Raw genomic sequence first — 20,839 nt, 5'->3', positions numbered from 1 at the left:
CCATGATAAGAAGATCTCTATGCGCACCTATGATAGCTATGCAGACATTTTCATACTGGTTTACTCTCCCCTCTAGAGTGATTATTATTGGAGTGGGAGAGGTAGAACAGAGACATGCAGTGAGTATTAGGTTACCATTCCCTTCACCAAGCAGATGATTAGTCTGGGGACTGCCTCCCCAGGTAAGCTGTGCTCACTATGCTGCTTTGCGTTCTCTCCTGCCGCAGGAGCACACTGTACAACAGAACGTCCTCCTAGATGCTGCGAAACACCATGTGGAAGGATGTGAACTCATGAAGTCACACCCAATATGAAACTCGCTTTTGCTGTTTTATCACTACTACATATAGCATTGAACGAGCTCAAGGGTTTCTCCACATGCTACTTTCCCTCTTATAAAAAGAGAATGATAGTGATTTTTTTCTTTTTGAGACTTCATACGCTAAGAGCTTATTCCTGCTGCGACCTGAGGTGCTAGGATGGGTTGGCACCGCTTTGGGGCCTCCCATTTTCTCAGAAGAAGGAAAGGGGGAAGGAGAGAGGGTGGTACAAGAGCGGGACTTGCAGGAGAGGAGGGAGTGATCTGGGATCAGACTTTAAAGTGATTGAGTAAGTACATAAACAATGACATCATTTAAAAATAAGCAAATAAAAAGAGAAAAGGCAGAAAAAAGAAACAGATGTCTGGACAAAAGGGCATACTATGTGATGCACTGTGATAAACTTCAGATTTCACAACGTTTTTCCCCAGAGGGAGGTTGTATGGGCAGAGGGCAGATATAAAGAGTTGGGAGATGAATGGAATTGTGGTGCATAATATGGAATTCACAAACAATCTATTAAAAGAACTTAAAATGTCAGTCCTGAAACATACATACAAATAACACAATACTGACTAAGCAGGATATATTTAAAATGTGTACGTATGTGTACACATGTACATATATTAACAGAATTGGACATGTATTTGAAAGAGAAAGTAGGACTATATGGAGAGGTTCAAAGGGAAGAAAGAGAAAGGATAATGATGCAATTATATTATAGTCTCAAAAAATTAAAAAATGAGATTAAATTCTGTATATAAAACAAATTAGTGGAGAGTGGGATATGACTTTCTCACATACTCTAGTGCCTCACCTTTGACCATGTCCCCTAGAGGGGGAGACCTGGTGGCACTCAGAGGAAGGACAGCAGGTTACCAAGAAGAGACTTGATACCCTATGAACATATACAGGGGGAGGTAATCCCCCTCAGGAACAGTCATAGCGGAGGGGAATAAGGGGAAAATGGGAGGGAGGGAGGAATGAGAGGATACAAGGGATGGGATAACCATTGAGATGTAACAAGAATAAATTAATAAAAAAAATAAAAAATAAAACAAATTACTTGCTCATTATAGAGGTAAAAAAAACAAAACAAAACAAAACAAAAACCTGGTTTTTAAATACCGAATAATCTCTTCAGCCTATGATAAAACAAAAAATAGTTTCAGTACCTAAATTTATTTCTCAATATTATACTGATATTTTTCTATTGTCCAATTCCTTTTTCCAACTTAGGTATTGATGTTATGGAAATTTCACTAGTTACTAGTGGTATTTTTCTTTCTTTTTGTTATTTCACTCATATTATATATATATATATATATATATATATATATACATTAATAGTTAAACTATTAATGTTAAAAAGTAGAATTATATGTGAGACTTCATGGCACCTTCTTGATTAAAAAGTTAAGGAATCAATTCTGGATAACTCATTGTCTATTTTCATAAAATTTCCTCAGGACCCATTTTTAGGATTGGGCTCAGTTTCATCCACCATGATTTTGTAAGCCTCAGCCCCAACTGGACCTCGCTGCTTCGACTAGGTAAGCAATTGTCGTATTTGTCTCCTAGTCTAGGTTTACCCAGAAGTAGCACTGGTTTCCACAACCTCATCTGCCACATCTAGTCGGTTGTGATTTTATACATAACAACAGTACTACATTTAGAATTACAGCCAATATTTACTGAGTAAGTGTTATTGCTAGACACAATACTTAGTGGTACTTGTGCATATTATTTAATAGGTTAAAAAAAATCCCATTTGAGACCTCAAAAAGGGCTCAATGGTCAAAGTAAAGAATAAAAATAAATTTATTAAAACATGAAAAAAGTAGAATTATTCGGTTGTAATGTACATAGATCGTTAATATTGATTTACAATGTGTTCTGTCAATAATATTTAGAAAATACCATTTTCTTTCAAAAACATAAATCATCTGTACTGTAATAATGCAGGTATTGATTCTACCCTTCATTTCAAGTTTTACAGTCAGGATTAATTTAAAGGAGGAAATTTATGTACATATATTTTTTACAATAAACTCAAAAAGTGGTAATGGAAGCATTTGTCATCTTACCTTCTCATAGTTGCTTCTTATTAAGATGTTTGCTGTATCAGAATCTCGTCAGAGATTCTGCCCAGGGTACTTGAACTTAACAGCATAGAAACGTTACACTCTGTTTTAGCACCTTGTCACATCCACAGTGATAACATACAGAGAATTGCAGTCATGTATTTTCTATCTTCCATCCCTGTTCCTCATTTGAGCGTGGAAGCACTCAATGTAAAGTTATATGACCAAAAAAACGCTTGACACTATGTTCTATATTACTTGGAATTACCCACAGATTTGAAAAAATATTTCTAGAGTAAGTAAACATGGCTTGAATGAAAAAAAAAACACTTCTTGGGAAAAATGCGGCATGAAAATATTTTGTTTTCTGTATTATTCTTTGAATAGAGCCTAGAACTCTCAGATTATCCCACAGAGTTTAATAAACAATTCTTTGGTATATAAACATGGATAGAGAAAAAAATACTGCACTTCTAGGACAAGACAGGGCACCAAAGGGATCGGATGTGGTGCAGTGAAGGTGGAGAAGTGTCCCTGTGATAACGCATCATCACCACTGCATTGTACCTCTCTTCCCAGGTGGTTTTAGGCTGTGTGAAATTGACAATTAAGACTAACTAACACGGGAGATCCAAGATGGCGGCGAGCAGTGTGGACCGTGTTTGAAAGCTCCAGCGAACAATTCAGGGAATTGCACAGATTTCTGAGCCAGGAACACCAAGGTCCCCACACCACGGCAGCAGAAGTGCTCCACGGTTCAGAGGGACCAGGGTGCGGAGGACCTGCCTCCCCCTGCACACGGGAGGAACGAGGACTTTCTCGGATCAGAGCGGCGGCGGCTTTTGGGACAGCAGTGCTACCAGCGGCTCCCCCAGTGGCTCGGGCACCAGCGACGGCGGTTCCAGCGGCGACAGAGGCGGTGGCTGAGGTTTGCAGCTCAGAGCCTTCCAGTGGAGGCGATTAGTGCGGTGGACGGGCGAGGGGACTCTGGGCAGGATTTGGGTCGCGTGGCCTTGAGACCCAGGCTGGACTCAGCGGACGGTTCGGCCCCGGAGTCCTGGGTTTCCTCAGTGACCTGTGCTGAGGAGAGGCGGGCTCGGCTCGGCGGGCAATTCTGCCCGAGGCGCAGCTCCTCTACTGTAACGCAGGCTGGGCGGGGTGCCCGCTTCTACCCTGGGCTCTGGCTCAGCACAGACACAGTTTCCCTGCTGTGACACGAGCTGGGCGGAGTTCTCAGTTATACTCTGGGTGCTTGCTCAGGGCTGTGGCAGTTTTCCTGCTGTGACACAGGCTGGGCGGAGCTCTCAGTTATATTCTGGGAGCTTGCTCAGTGCTGCGGCAGTTTTCCTGCTGTGACGCGGGCTGGGCGGAGCTCTCAGTTATACTCTGAGTGCTTGCTCAGGGCTGCAGCAGTTTTCCTGCTGTGACACGGACTGGGCGGAGCGCTCAGATATACCCTGGGTGTGTGCTCAGCGCAGACTTGGTTTTCCTGCTGTGACGCAAACTGGGCAGGGCGCTCACTTCCACCCTGGGTGCTTGCTCAGTACAGTCGCAATTCTCCTGCTGTGGCAGACGGTTCAGGCCCTGAGAAACTAGCTGAGCTCCACGCGTGGTTCAGGCCCAGTATCCCTGGCTGGACTTGGCAGGGGACCCAAAAGGTTGTGGATACCTTGGCCTGACCCAACGATCATTCAAAGACACAGAACGATTGCAGGACCCACAGCAAAGGGGAGCTGAGGATCACTGGCGGTGAGAGCCCAAAACGACAGGGCTAACCTCCCGCCATTCACACAAGTGAAGTATCAGGGCTTCCAGCCTACGGAAATCGTGAGAAAACAAGTGAATCTATCACCAGACCCCCTCCACTCAACTCTGGAAGTTACCAAAAAAAAAAACAGAGACGGCAAAATGTCTAAGGGACAGCGTAAAAGCATACGCAAAAAACCCCAAAACAACATGGAGTCTCCAGTTCCCAGCTATCCCAAAGAAAACAATCCGGAGAACTCACATACAATGGAAACACAAGAAAATGACCTCAAATCCCTGGTAATGAGGATGGTAATGGAGGAAGCAATTAAAATTAGAAATCAGATGCAGGAAGAAGCAATGAAGCAGGTGCGAGACATAAAAGAAACACATAGAGTGGAACTGGAAAATTTTCAGGAAAATATAAACAACCAAATGAAAGAAATAAAAAAATCTGTTCAAGATATGAAGATGAAAATGGATTCAATGATAAACACACAGACAGAAGAAAAACGAGAACGTGAGGTCTCAGAGAAGAAGGCGAATGACACAGTGCTGAGCTTTTCTAACAGAATCCAAGAGATGGAAGAACGAATCTCAAATCTAGAAGATACAATCTCAGATCTTGAAGCAACCATTAAAGAAAATGCCAAATCTGGAAAACTCCTGACACAAAACATCCAAGAAATTAAGGACACCATGAAAAGAAGAAATCTGAGGATAATAGGCATTGAAGAAAGAGAAGATATCAGACTCCAAGGCCCAGAAACTATTCTGAACAAAATCATAGAAGAGAATTTCCCCAATCTAAAGAAAGGGATGCCTATAAATATACAAGAGGCATACAGAACACCAAATAGAATTGACCAGAAAAGAAAAACTGCCCGTCACATAATAATCAAAACACAAAACATACAGAACAAAGAAAAAATATTAAAAGCTGCAAGGGAAAAGGGCCAAATAACATTTAATGGCAAACCTATCAGAATTACACCCGACTTCTCAGCAGAGACCATCAAAGCCAGAAGGGCCTGGACAGAGATCCTGCAAACCCTAAGAGACCACAGATGCCAGGCCAGACTACTTTACCCAGCAAAACTATCAATAACCATTGATGGAGAAAACAAAATATTTCATGACAAAACCAAATTCAAACAGTACCTATCCACAAATCCAGCTTTACAGAAGATACTAGAAGGAAAACTCCATCCCAAAGGGGCAAGCTACAACCAAAACTACTCAGGAAATAGATAACTATACCATGGCAAAAACACAACTACACAAACGCTCAACTGGAACCAACATCAAATTTAAGACTCTTAATAGTAACTGGTCGTTAATATCTCTCAACATCAATGGTCTCAATTCTCCAATAAAAAGACACAGACTAACTGAATGGGTGCATAAACAGGATCCAACATTCTTCTGCATTCAAGAAACACATCTCACCCATAATGATAGGCATTACCTCAGGATAAAAGGTTGGAAAAAAATATTCCAAGCAAATGGTCACAAGAAGCAAGCAGGCGTAGCCATTTTAATATCGAACAAAATAGACTTTCAACCAAGATTAATCAAAAGGGATGAGGATGGACACTTCATACTCATCAAAGGTAAAGTCAACCAAGATGACATCACAATTCTGAACATCTATGCTCCCAATACAAGGGCACCCACATTTGTAAAAGATCTGCTAAAAAGGCTTAAACCACACATCGATCCCCACACAATAATAGTGGGAGACTTCAACACCCCACTCTCACTGAAGGACAAGTCATCGAAACAGAAACTAAGCCGAGAAATAACATCATTAACCAATGCCATGGGTCAAATGGATCTAACAGATATCTATAGAACCTTTCACCCAAACAAGAAAGAATATACCTTCTTCTCTGCACCCCATGGAACCTTCTCCAAAATTGATCACATCATAGTTCACAAAGAAAGCCTCAACAGATACAAGAGGACTGAAATAATACCTTGTATCCTATCAGATCATCATGGGCTTAGACTGCAATTCAACAACAACAGAAATAACAAAAAGCCTACACGTATGTGGAAATTAAACAACTCTCTGCTAAATGACACCTGGGTCAGGGAAGAAATAAAGAAAGAAATCAAGGAGTTTCTGAAATTCAATGAAAATGAAGGAACAACATACCCAAATTTGTGGGATACATTGAAAGCAGTGCTAAGAGGAAAATTCATAGCACTAAGTGCCTTTAAAAAGAAATTGGAAGCATCACACATAAACACCTTAACGACACAACTGGAAGCCCTAGAAAAAAAAGAAACAGAAACACCCAAAAGGAGTAGACGTCTGGAAATAATCAAACTCAGGGGTGAAATTAACAAAATAGAAACTAAAAAAACAGTCCAAAGAATCAACAGAACCAAGAGCTGGTTCTTTGAGAAAGTCAACAAGATAGACAGACCATTAGCCAAACTAACTAAAAGGCAGAGAGACAGTATTGAAATCAACAAAATCAGGAATGAAAAGGGAGACATAACAACAGACACTGAAGAAATACAAAGAATCATAAGATCCTACTTTGAAGGCATATATGCCACAAAATTTGAAAATCTAAGGGAAATGGACGATTTTCTTGATCAATTTCACTTGCCAAAGTTGAGTGAAGAACAGATAAACAAGCTAAATGGCCCTATTTCCCCTACAGAAATTGAAGTAATCATTGATAGTCTCCCAACCAAAAAAAGCCCAGGGCCAGATGGCTTCAGTGCAGAATTCTACCAGACCTTCAAGGGCGAGCTAATACCGATACTCTTCAAGCTACTCCAAAAAATAGAAAGGGATGGAACATTACCAAACTCATTCTATGAGGCCATAGTCTCATTGATACCTAAACCTCACAAAGACTCAACAAAGAAAGAGAATTTCAGACCAATTTCTCTGATGAACATCGATGCAAAAATTCTAAATAAAATACTTGCGAAACGAATACAAGAGCACATTAAAGATATCATTCATCATGACCAAGTAGGCTTCATGCCGGGCATGCAGGGATGGTTTAATATACGGAAATCCATCAACGTAATCCACCACATAAACAAACTGAAAATAAAAAACCACATGATCATCTCTTTGGATGCAGAAAAAGCATTTGATAAAATCCAACACCCATTCATGTTTAAAGTTTTAGAGAGATCGGGAATACAAGGCACTTTCCTCAACATAATAAAGGCTATATATAGGAAGCCAATAGCCAAAATCAAAGTAAATGGTGAGATACTCAAGGAAATTCCTCTAAAATCAGGAACAAGGCAAGGCTGCCCACTCTCTCCATATCTTTTCAATATAGTACTCGAAGTTCTAGCCAGAGCAATAAGACAACATAAGGAGATCAAGGGTATTCAAATGGGAAAGGAAGAAGTCAAATTATCCCTATTTGCAGATGATATGATAGTCTACATAAGTGACCCTCAAAATTCCACCAGAGAACTCCTACAGCTGATAAACACCTTCAGCAAATTGGCTGGATACAAAATTAACTCAAAAAAGTCTGTAGCCTTCCTATACACAAATGACAAGCTTGCAGAGGAAGAAATTAGGAAAACTACACCCTTCACATTAGCTACAAGCAATATAAAGTACTTAGGAGTTACTCTAACTAAGCAAGTGAAGGACCTGTTTGAAAAAAATTTCAAAACCCTAAAGAAAGAGATTGAAGATGACATGAGAAGATGGAAGGATCTACCTTGCTCATGGATAGGGAGAATTAACATAATAAAAATGGCCATCCTACCAAAAGCAATCTACAGATTCAATGCAATCCCTATCAAAATACCTACACAATTTTTTAAAGACATTGAAAGTTCAATTCTGAACTTCATATGGAAAAACAAAAAACCCAGAATAGCTAAAACAATCTTGTACAATAAAAGGTGCTCTGGAGGAGTCTCCATACCTGATCTCAAACTGTACTATAAAGCAATAGTAATTAAAACAGCATGGTACTGGCACAGCAACAGGCTGGTTGATCAGTGGAATCGAATCGAAGACCCAGATATGAATCCACACACATATGGTCATTTGATTTTTGACAAAGAAGCTAAATCCATTCGATGGAAAAGGGATAGCATCTTCAACAAATGGTGCTGGTCTAACTGGATGTCTATGTGTAAAAAAATGCAACTGGACCCATATTTGTCACCTTGTACAAAACTCAAATCCAAGTGGATTAAAGACCTCAACATAAAACCAGAGACACTAAGTCACTTAGAAGAAAAAATGGGAAAGAGCTTGGAACATATTGGCACAGGAGACAACTTCCTGAACAGAACACCAACAGCCCAGACATTAATGTCAACAATTAATAAATGGGACCTCATGAGGCTGAGAAGCTTCTGTAAGGCAGGAGACACTGTAAAGAGAACAAAGCGACAGTCTACAGACTGGGAAAAGATCTTCACCAACCCTAAGTCTGACAAAGGTCTAATATCCAAAATATATAAGGAACTCAAGAAATTAAATACCACCAAACCAAATAACCCAATCGAGAAATGGGGCATGGAACTAAACAGAGAATTCTCAACAGAGGAATATCAAATGGCTGAGAAACACTTAAAGAAATGCTCAACCTCCTTAGTCATCAGGGAAATGCAAATCAAAACAACTCTGAGATTCCATCTTACACCCATCAGAATGGCTAAGATCAAAAATTCAAGCGACACCACATGCTGGCGAGGATGTGGGGAGAGAGGAACACTCCTTCATTGCTGGTGGGAATGCAAACTAGTACAACCACTTTGGAAATCTATCTGGTGCTATCTCAGAAAAATGGGAATAGGGCTTCCTCAAGACCCAGCTATTCCACTCCTTGGAATATATCCAGATGATGCTCCAGCACACAACAAGAAAATTTGCTCAACCATGTTCATAGCAGCCTTATTCATAATAGCCAGAACATGGAAACAGCCGAAATGTCCCTCAATAGAAGAATGGATAAAGAAACTGTGGTACATATACACTATGGAATACTATTCAGCTATTAAAAACAAGGACTTCCCGAAATTTGTGGATAAATGGATTGAGCTAGAAATGATCATAATGAGTGAGTTAACCCAGAAGCAGAAAGACTCAAATGGTATATACTCACTTATATCTGCATATTAGCCCAAGGGGCATGTCCCACGAAAGCCTTCACTTACCAGGAAACTGAGACAGAGGAGAGGACATTCTAGTGGGATTCTAGATGAGAGAATCATGGGGGAAAGGCAAAGTAGAAGGACCCAGAGGGTCCTAGAAGCCTACAAGTAGAACATTATGATAGGCAGATTTGGGCATAGGGGTCCCGCTCAAACTAAGGCACCAGCCAAGGACAATACAGGCGGTAAACCTTAAACCCCTACCCAGATCTAGCCAATGGACGGAACACTCTCCACAGTAGAGTGGAGAGTGGGATATTACTTTCTCACATACTCTGGTGCCTCACCTTTGACCACGTCCCCTGGAGGGGGAGACCTGATGGCACTCAGAGGAAGGACAGCAGGTTACCAAGAAGAGTCTTGATACCCTATGAACATATAGAGGGGGAGGTAATCCCCCTCAGGAACAGTCATAGGGGTGGGGAGTAAGGGGAAAATGGGAGGGAGGGAAGAACGGGAGGATACAAGGGAAGGGATAACCATTGAGATGTAACAAGAATAAATTAATAAAAAATAAAATAAAATTAAAAAAAAAAAAAAAAAAAAAAAAAAGACTAACTAACACAGCACTTGATTTCTGCAGTGAAGTCCCAGATAGAGAGTTTATAATTATGGACAGGGTTGAAAGCACCGAGAATGATACTCTATTACATTTTGCATCATTTTTTGCTGCCTCGCATGTTCAAAAAATTTTCAGGGCACTTCACTGCTTTAATATAAGTCACGGAAGTTACAGGAGCTAGGAAGTCCACGGAGTGAGAGAGAACTTCCCCTGAGTATAGAACACAAAGCTTGGGGAAGCCATCAGGGTTTCCTAGTGTACAAAAATAAAACTCCCAAAGTGTATGCATTTTGAAGCATACGAGCTCTTGATTAGTCTGGATTCAGAACTTGTTCAAGTGGAAATAAATATAGAGGATTCCAAAATTAATTGATGAACCATCAATGGTAAACATCTATATTTTGGTACCTAATTGTTAAAAGCTGTACCAAGGGATGGAATCACGCAATGCCACAAATCCACTTAAGAAGTTTAATATGGGAATACAGAGACTATATCTGAAAACACATGTGGAGAGAGAGAGAGAGAAAAATGGGAGGAATTCCCTTTATAAACTATCTAGCGCATGTGCAGGAGGTACATACGCATGCGCACAAGGTGCACAAGTGACTTAGGTGGCTTGAGTCCTGTTGGTAGCAGTCGTGTAGCCTGTTTTCCAGCCATCATCAGGACCTTCAGAGGTGACTGCATTGTTGCCTGATTAGTGACACTAATGATTAGCTGATGCAACAGCTTGTTTTTGTATAAGGCTTTTGTCTTCTATTTCTTTTACTTTTTACTGTCTTCTCTACTCTAATTATGAAGTATCCTATTTTTAAAATGCTTTTTAAAATTTCTCTTTGTATACATTTCTTAATTTTCTTTATTGGATTAGGAGATTTTTTTGTAGGAAGGAAAACTTAAATCATTTTCTTTTTTACTCACTATTTCTAATCATTCCTTAACTTAAATCTTGTGTTTTCTTTGCCAATTTTGTTCCCTTCTATTGGGTGTTTATTTACAATTTTTACCATACTCTAGAAGAGTATTGACTTCAAAATTTAGTCTACATTTTTGGTCATTTTATGTAACACAGAAGATAACTTTAAGCAATTTAAGTATTTCTATATCCTCTGCAGTTTGGTAGGTATGTTAGACTCAGGTCGTCAGAGTCTATTCCTGGAAGCCCATTGAGAGCCAGAGTCAATGCAAAAGCAAAGAAATTTTAATTAAACCAACATGTCGTGGTCCGTCAAGCTCAGAAGAGTTGAAGGACCCCAGGTAGCCAAAGCAGTGAGTTTAAATACCCTTTATAGAAGCACAATTCGGCAACAGAAATTAGTACAAACGTACCTGGCTAACAAAATTAACCTCTAAGGGGATTGGGTAAATTGAATGGAGCCCAGGAAGGAGTGAGGGAGCATCTCAGAGGGGAGGGGGCAGCCTGGAGGCCCTTGGCCTTAGCACATGTTAGGGTGGTCTTGAAGGTGCGGTTATTCTTGAGCTATTGGATTCCAAGTAAGTTGGTGTAGAAGCAATGGGATGCAGCAGTGGAAATTTTTCTTAACTTATCTCAGCTTGGCATAGATATTTAATAAAGGTTTAGCATGGCTGCGTTCTGGCTAATTCTGGCTGACTTGAATTCTTCAGGTGTGCCCCTTAATATTTATTGCCAATTAGGCATGGTACAGAATCACATTGGAGACAACCTTTTCTGTATCCTTATGAGAGATTACACATATTATAACCATTGAAGCTACTGTGAAGAATTGTTTCTGGAAGTTAATTGGTGTGGAGATAATCACCCTGAAGGTGAGTAGTATCATTCAGTGTGCTGTGTACAGACTGAGTTAAAAGGAAAACAGCAAGTTCTAACATTCATCATATCTACCACTTGACTGTGCATATAATATCACAAACCATCAAAAGTTCCTGTTGCCACAGCTATCATGCTATGATGTGCTGGCTCTGGGTTTTTTGTTTTGTGTTTTGTTTTGTGTTTTTATCAATTAGACTTTATTATACAACCCAGCTATCCTATACAGGAGGGAAAATAGGTTAAAGGGAAAAAGAATAAACCTTCTGGCTATCATTTTCACGGGAAGGATCCCTTGGTGTCTCTGGGCCCGCATGCTGATCCTCTCCCTGATAGAAGCGTTCCATCCACACTCTTGTGGTCCAAACCTGCAGCCATCTTCTCTGCCTCTCTGCCTGTATCTCTCTAGGGAGGCAATCCTTGATCTCTCCTCTGGTTCCCTTCTCCCATAGATGTTTGATTAAGAACACAATAGCCTGCTGGAGTGCCCAGGCTGTTTCCTGAATTACAGACCCAGGATGGCTCCTTCTGGTCTATCACAATGTCCATCTCAGTGAGGCATCCATGGTGTTTCCAAGGGGTAAAGCCCCTCAAGACTAATTTCACCTGGGACAATACCTGCAATCCTCCCACAATGATGGCCTGTCCTAAAACTGTGAACAAAGAGAAATTCTTTTCACTCTTAAATGCCTTTTCAGGTATATTAAATAAAGCAATAAAAGGAACAACTAACAAAGTGTAGTTTCTGGGATAGATTTTTCTCATATTTTGTTTCTGGTTTGTGGTTGTTTGTTTTTGTTTTGTTTTGAGGTGCATATGTGTGTTTGGTCAGAAAGGTAATAGGCACTTGTACCACAAAAAAAAAAAAAAACAAGAATACACACACACACACACACACACACACACACTAGCACATCACCTTAAAAAACAATAGCTCCACAAATACTAAATTTAAGCATAAACTAGTTAAGATGTCAAGAAATTGAAAGTTTACTTGTAAAATTGTTTAATGACTTTAAAAGGTTACAAATAAGCACATAAATCATGTTAGAAAATCAACTAAGAGCCTGAGTAAGAAATTCAGCAAGATGAAGGGGAAATTTAACAATGGTATTGAAAATTTGAAACAAAGCAAAAATACCAAGCATATATGTTATCCGTGGAAACCTCACAAAGTGAAATAGAAATTGCAGTGCAAAGCATCTAATTAAAAGAAAAAAACTCCTGAACAGGAGAAAGAATATCATGGAAATAGAAGACTTTTGAAAAGAGTTAATGTCAATACTCCTCAAATTATTCTCCATATTAGAAACAGAAGGAATATTGCCGAATTCATTTATAGGAATGAATATTATAAGTATTAAACTGGTACTTAAACCGTCTGAGGATGCAACAAAGAAATAGAATTACAGACCAATTTCCCTAATCAACATAGTTGCAAAAATTTGCGGTAAAAGACTTTCATACTGTAACAACAACAAAACATTGAAAAAATCCACCATGATTAAGTATGCTTCCACCCAGAGATGCAAGAATGGTTCAAACGTATGAAAGTCATATAGTCCACCACATACAGAGACTGAGGAACAAAACCCACTTGGTCATATCAGATGAAGGAAATATCTTTGACAAACTACAACACTACTTCATGATAAAAGCCCTGAAAAGACTAGAGATATAAAAGATATCTTTTAAAATACTGGAGGTGATTTATACAACCAACCCATGGCCAATATCAATCTAAATGGAGAGAAATCCTAGTAGTACCAATAAATTCAGAAACTAGACATGATTATATGCTTTCTCTATATATACTCATTCAATACAGTAATGAAGTCTTATCTAAAGAGCAATAATACTAAAAGGCTATAAAGTCTATATTGACTTTATAATTCTATAAAGTTAATGCAACTCCCATCAAAATATCCACATAGTTCTTTACATGCCATAAAAGAAAAATTCTCAAGATAATGAGGAAAAACAAAACAAAACAAAAAACAGAATAGCTAAAACAATCCTATACAATAAAATAATATTTTGAGTTATCTCTATTCCTCATTTTGAGCTGTACTGCAGAGCATTAGTAATAAGAACTGCATTGTAGTGAGATAGGAGCAGACTGGTTGATCAATTAAAATGAATAGAAAACCCAGAAATAAAGCCACACACCTCAAAACAGTTGATTTTTGACAAAGAAACCAAAACCATACAATGGATAAAACAAAGCCTCTTCAACAGATGGTGCTCATATAATTTTACATCTACATGTAGAAAAGTAAAGATAAATCCGTACTTATCACATTGCAAAAATATTAAGTCCAAGTGGATCAAAACCTCAACATAAAACCACGAAGTCTACATCTATTAGAAAAGAAAGTGAGAATCAGCCTTGGAACTCATTGGCACAGGGGACAACTTCCTGAACAGAACAGCAACAACTTAGGCTCTAAGACCAACTCCATGAAATGGGACTTCATGGAGTTGAAGTGCTTCTGTAAGGCAAAGGACACGGTCACCGAGTAAAATGTCAGCCTACAGACTGGAAAAACTTTTTCACCAACTCTGTATTTGAGAAGGGCTAATATTGAAAATCTATAAAGATTTCAAAACATTAAACACCAACAAACCAAATAATCCAGTTAAAAGTGGAGTAAAGAACTAAAGAGGAAATTCTCCACAGAGGAATTTTGAATGGCCAAGAAACACTTAAGGAAATGCTCAATGTCCTTTGCCATCAAGGAAATGCAAATCAAAATGACTTTGAGATTCCATCTTACACCATCACAATGGCTAAAGCAAAAAAACAAAACAAAACAAACAAACAAAAAAAACCTCAAGTGAAAGCACATGCTGGCAAGAATGTAGAGAAAGGGAAACACTCCCTCATTGCTGGTGGGAGTGCAAACTTGTACAAGCGCTATGGAAATCAATCTGGTACTTTCTCAGAACATTCTCTACCTCAAGACCCAGGCATGAACCTAAAAGGTGCTCCCCACACCACAAGAACGTTTGCTCAATTGTGTTCATAGAATCTTTATTCCTAATAGTCAGAAACTGGAAACAAACAATATGTCTCTCAATCAAAGAACAGATATAGAAACTGACACATTTGCCAATGGAATACTTCTCAGCTCTTAAAAACAAAGAAACCATGAATTTTTCAGGCAAATGGATGGGACTTGAAAAGATCATCCTGGGGGAGGAAACCCAGTACCAGAAATACACACATAGTATGTACTCACTTATAACCAGATATCACCCATATAGTATAGGACAACCATAATACACTTCACAGACCCAAAGAAGCTAAGTAACAAGCCAGCCGGGCCCAAGCAAGGATGCTTGAATCTCACTGACAAGAAATGAACCACAACGATCTTTATCTCCAAACTTCCTTCTCCTTACTTATCCCATTATCACAATCTCCAATATTTGCAGGCATTCACTGCAAATACAAAAGCTGAATTGCCAAGAGACATGGATTAAACCCTCTAGTCTTACCCTAGTGCGATAGCAGATCTCCCTCTTCACTCTCCTGGGTGAACACTCAGATCTCCTTCTTGTGAAACTCTTCAGACTCCTATCTTATTCCCCAAACTATAGGTCCACTCTCAGCACCCAGAATACAATTTACCTAGAAACCCCAGTAGCCGCACTTATGAAGGTCATCAAAAATTTCCTGCGAGGCAACACACAGCCATCACATTATCCTAAAATCCAGAGGGGAAACCAAAACCAAAAGACCATACATCCACCCAACAAAGACAAAACAATATATCAGCACCTAGGCCTATAATCATCTCAGTCCAAGATGCCTTAGATGCCAGCATAAGAGCATAATCAATGACATTCATCACAATGTCTCTCCACTAGAGTCCATCAACCCTACCACAGCAGGCCCTGACTGTTCCAACATAGCTGAAACACAAGAAAAAGACCTTACAGCATCCTGTATGAAGGTGATAGCAGCCATTAAATAAGAAACCAAGAAATCTTTTAAAGCAATCCAGGAAAACACAGTCAGTGGGAAGAAATAAATAAAATAGTTAAAGACCTGAAAATAGAAATAGAATCAATAAAGAAACCTCAAACTGATGGAATTCGGTAAATGAAAAATTTAGGATTTTAAAAGAACTGTAAAGGCAAGCTGCAACAAACAATGCAAGAAATGGAATTACAAGTTTGCACTCCCAACAGCACTGAAGGAATGGTCCCCTTTCTCCACATGCTCACCAGTATATGATGTCATTTGAGTTTTTGTTCTTGGTCATTCTGATGGTTGTAAAATGAAATCTCAGAGTCACTTTGATTTGTATTCCTCTGATGACTAAGGACATTGAATATTTCTTTAAGAGTTTCTCAGTCATTCTATACTCTTCTCTTGAGAATTCTGTTTAGTTCTGAGCCCCATTTCTTTATTGGGTTATTTGGTTTGGTGTTGATTAATTTCTTGAGCTCTTTATATATTTTGGATATTAGTTCTTTGTCAGATGTAGGGTTGATGAAGATCTTTTCCCAATCTGTAGGCTGCTTTGTTCTGTTGACAGTGTCTTCTGCCTTATAGAAGCTTCTCAGCCTCATGAGGTCCCATTTATTAATTGTAGACCATAGAGCCTGGGCTGCTGGAGTTCTGTTCAGGAAGTTGTCTCCTGTGCCAATGAATTCCAGGCTCTTCCCCATTTTTTTTCTTCTAACATATTTAGAGTCTCTGGTTTTATGTTGAGGTCTTAAATCTACTTGGACTTTAGTTTTGTTCATGGTGATAAGTATGGATCTACTTGAGGTTTGCCTTGTTACCTACTATATATTCAATTTTGGAGAAGGTTCCATGAGGTGCTGAGAAGAAATATAATCTTTTGTGTTCGGGTGAAAAGTTATGTAGAGATCTCTTAGGTCCATTTGGTCCATGACAACTATTAGTGTTATCATTTCTCAGTTTAGTTTCTGTATTGTTGACCTATCCTTTGGTGAAAGTGGGGTGTTGACAACTCCCTCTATTAATGTATGGGTATCAGTGTGTGGTTCAATCTTTATTAATGCTTCTTTTACAAGTGTGGGTGCCCTTGTATTTGGGGCATAGATGTTCAGAATTATGATGTCATCTTGGTTGAGTTATATTTTGATGGGTATGAAGTCGCCATCTCTTTTGATTAATCTTAGTTTAAGTTCTATTTTATTAGATTGCAGATTTTTGTTGTGTCTATTTGTTTGGAAGACCTCCTCCTAGCCCTTCACTCTCAGATAATGTTTATCTTTGTGGCTGAGGTGTGTTTCTTCTGCGCAGCAGAATACTGGGTCCCAGTTACCCATTCATTCTGTTAGACTTTGTATTTTTATTGAAGAGTTGACTCTATTAGTGTTGAGAGAGATTAATGGCCCCGTGACTGTTGGGTCATTTTATTTTTATGTTTATTGTGGTACTTTGCTTGTGTGCTTGTCTAATTTTTGTGTGAAGAGCCATGCTAAATTCAGCCGTGTTGGAAATCCCATGCTTAGGCTGCAAGCTGTGACCTTCCAGTTGTTGACCCTTGCTGAAGGAGGTCTTGTGTTCTATGCTATCTTTGGATTGACTGCCCAGAGAAATAGGGAAGCTCTTACAGGGAACTACCCACAGGATTAAGGACGTTCTTGCAGGGAGCTATTCAGGTGATTGTATTCTTGCCTGGGGGCTAGGGAAAGTGGGATTAGACTAGGTCCTGTTGACCTTCCTATATAGAGACTTACTCATCTGCATTAAAGGGAGTCTTGATCAGAAATTTCCAGTCTTGACTCAGTTTTCTTGCATCTCTGTCCCCACTTTCAATCTGCACCCTCTCTTTCAGGTGAACCCTGGTTCGATTTGTCTCAGGGGCCAGGACATATGGCACCCAAACAAAAGGATCTGTAAATGAGTGAATAAGTGATGGACTTGTGTGAAAGGGGCCTAGTGAAAAGACAAGTGGAATGCTTCCCCCGAAGTCACCCACTTCGCAGAGAAATGGCAAGGTGAGCACCGCAAACATGGGACAGAGCAACAGCAAAGATTTATTCAAAGAGACATTGGAAAATCAGCTTCAAATGTGAAGACTAAGGGTAAATAATGAACAACTGAATAAGTTTTTAGATTTTTGTCAATGAAGTATGTCCATGGTTTCTTGAGGAAGAAGTGGTTAATTTAAAAATGTGAGATAGAGTTGGTAAAAAAAAAAAGTACAGAAACACTATATTATGCTTTTAGAGCTATAAAGGTGTATATATTTGGCTTTAGTTAAAGATAGTTTAGACCCTAGATATGCTGCTTATTGTCAAGGCTTCGAAACTGCTTCTTTTTGTCTTGCCTATCAGACTGTTTCTTTGTTTTATGGTTGTCATGTCAAATTTTATGTCTATGTCTATAATTTGTTTAAATATTTAAATATTGTTTCATTTTTCTATATTTTGAGAGAGGGCCAAGCTTTCCTTGCTGGCCAGTTTTCTAAAACAGTGCAGCCCAGCATGGTACACACAGCATGAGGCAGTAAGAGTACTGCCTCTGCTGCACCAGCCAGCAGCAAGCCTGCCTTTTAAGGTGCCTGGACCCAGGCACAGTGGCCACCCATGGGGAACAAGCCCAGGGCTGGAGCATCCATGGGCCAAAACATTATACAGGCACTGCTCCTGGCTGCCTGTGGGGCTCAACTCTTACAGAACAGGGATGGCTGTGAAAACATGGCTTGTTGGAGAAGTACGGTCTAAGGAATAGAGATTATTGCCTAAAACTTAAAAATTCCTTGCTTAATTTCTGCTTGTAAGAAACTAACAGTTTTCCAAACTGGTCTAGGGAATGGTGTTAATTGCAAACTCCTTAGCTACAAGGTGTTTATAATTTTCTTGTTTCTTTGCTTAATTTTTACTTGAGATATTTCTAAAAATTTTTAGATCCTCAAAAAAGAGAGATAGACTAGCGTTGTCCTTAAAACCAAACACTTAACAGCTTGGAGTTTCCAGCTTAGATCAAACTAGCTAAACAAGCCCAGGGCTAGAATGTCCATGGGCCAGATAATTTTACAGACACTGCTCCTAGCTACATGCGGGCTCGACTCTTACAGAACCAAGATGGTTACAGACACATGGCTGGTTGTAAAGGCAGAACTAGGAGGTTGATAGTTTTCTAAATTAGCCTAGGGAATATAGTTAACTGCCTAGAACTTAGAATTTTCTTATTTCCCTCATTAATTTTTGCTTGAGACTTCTAAAGATTTTACTGGAATTAAAATAGAAGAACAGCAGGGTGTGGTGGTGCCTTCCTTTAATCCCAGCACTGGGGATTAACACAGGCAAAATGCTTGAGTTCCCACCTGGTCTACACAGGGCGTGATCTGCTGATAAGCTAAATTACTTACAGAGATAAAAGTTAAAAATTAATGAGACTATGAAACTTATGGAAGCGTTGCAGTCATAGACCGTAAGGATTGTTTTTTCACTATTCCCTTGCATCCAAGAGATTGCCATCACTTTGCTTTCAGTGTGCCACTTGTGAATTTTAAAGAACCAATGAAAAGATATCATTGGCGAGTTTTGCCTCAGGAAATGGTTATCAGCCCCACCCTATGTCAGAAATTTGTAGCTACAGCTTTACAAAAGGTTAGAGAAAAATATACTGATTTGTATATCATTCATTACATGGATGATATACTTATTGCTGGGAAGGATGGACAACAAGTGTTTTTAAGTTATGCTTTTTTGGAGGCCCAATTATCTCAGTCTGGTCTGCAAATAGCTCCTGAAAAAGTTCAAAAAGTTGATCCATATTCATATTTGGGATTTCAGCTTTTCCTTCTAAATTAAAACACCAAGGTAACACATTGAGAGTGGATCATTTAAAGACTTTAAATGATTTTGAAAAACTGCTTTGTCACATAAATTGGCTTAGGCCTTTTTAAAAGTTAACTGGAGAGTTGCGGCCCTTATTCAAAATCTTACAAGGAGATTCCTCTCCAAATTCACCCTGGGAGCTGACAGCTGAAGCTAGGAAAGTCTTGGCATTAGTGAAAGAGCCTATCTCCCATCAATTCATAGCCCATATAGATTATGACAAGCCTCTAGGGTATATTATCCTGGCCACTCAAACTATGCCTACTGTGGTGTTCTGGCAAGGAGCTCCTATTATGTCTTCCAAGGAACAGCAAAATTGACTGTCTGCTAACACCGACGATTGGCCGTTGGCTTGTGCACAATTTTGTGGATATATAGATAACCATTTTCCCTCTAACAGGCTTCTCCACTCCTTAAATAAACATCCAGTTATTTTTCCTAAGATAACTCAATTTCAGCCTGTGAGAGACGATTTGCTGATTTTTACTGCTGGATCTTCTAATGGAAGAGCTAGTTATGCAGTAGAAGGGCAGACATGTTATTCTTGCTACTGCTAAATCTACTCAAATTGCTGAGGTGCCAGTGGTAGCTACTCTTTTCCAACATTATGGCCTTTGTTCCTTTAATTTATATTCAGATACTGGCTATGTAGCAGAGGCAGTTCCTCACATAGGAACTGCAGGACAAATCTAACCCCAATCAAGGGCTGCTGGAATATTTTCTCAAATCCAGACAGGTATTCAAAAGCAAAAACATCCTTTTTTTTTTTTTTATAAGACATTTAAGAGTTCACACTGATTTACCTGGACATTTGGCTGCAGGTAATGCTCTAGCAGATGCAGCCACCAAGAATTTGGTATGCCTTACAAGTGTAGAAAAGGCTCAAAAAGCTCAAGATTTGCATCATATTAATAGCCAAATTCTAAGACTTCAATATAGGATAACAAAAGAGCAAGCTCGAGCCATTGTGAATGCATGCTCCACATGTCCTCTGTTTCTTCCTGTACCACATCTGGGAATTAATCCCAAAGAACTGGTCCTTAGCCAACTTTGACAAATGGATGTTACTCATATACCTGAATTTGGAAAGTAAAATACATTCATGTGTCTATAGAGACATATTCTGGATATTTAATTGCTTCTCTCCAATCTGGAGAAGCCACAAAAAAAAATGTAATTGCTCACTGTCTGTCTGCCTTTTCTGACATTGGTGTGCCTAAGGCTATCAAGACAGATAATGGCCCAGGGTATGTTAACAAAGCTTTTCAAAAATTGTGTGACTCTTTTTCCATAAAGCATATTACAGGTATTCCTTATAATCTTCAAGGACAAG

At 39.2% G+C, this 20,839-nt stretch overlaps 1 gene segment (V, D, J or C); it reads left to right on the top strand.

The window, feature by feature from the left end:
* The window catches only part of LOC311600761 (T-cell receptor beta-1 chain C region-like), a 266,643-nt gene that overhangs the window by 136,913 nt on the left and 108,891 nt on the right, over positions 1–20,839 (top strand).

Source organism: Acomys minous (genome assembly GCF_964271855.1).
Source record: "Acomys minous genome assembly, chromosome: 6".
NCBI lineage: Eukaryota > Metazoa > Chordata > Mammalia > Rodentia > Muridae > Acomys > Acomys minous.
This window is presented reverse-complemented; position numbering and strand designations above follow the sequence as displayed.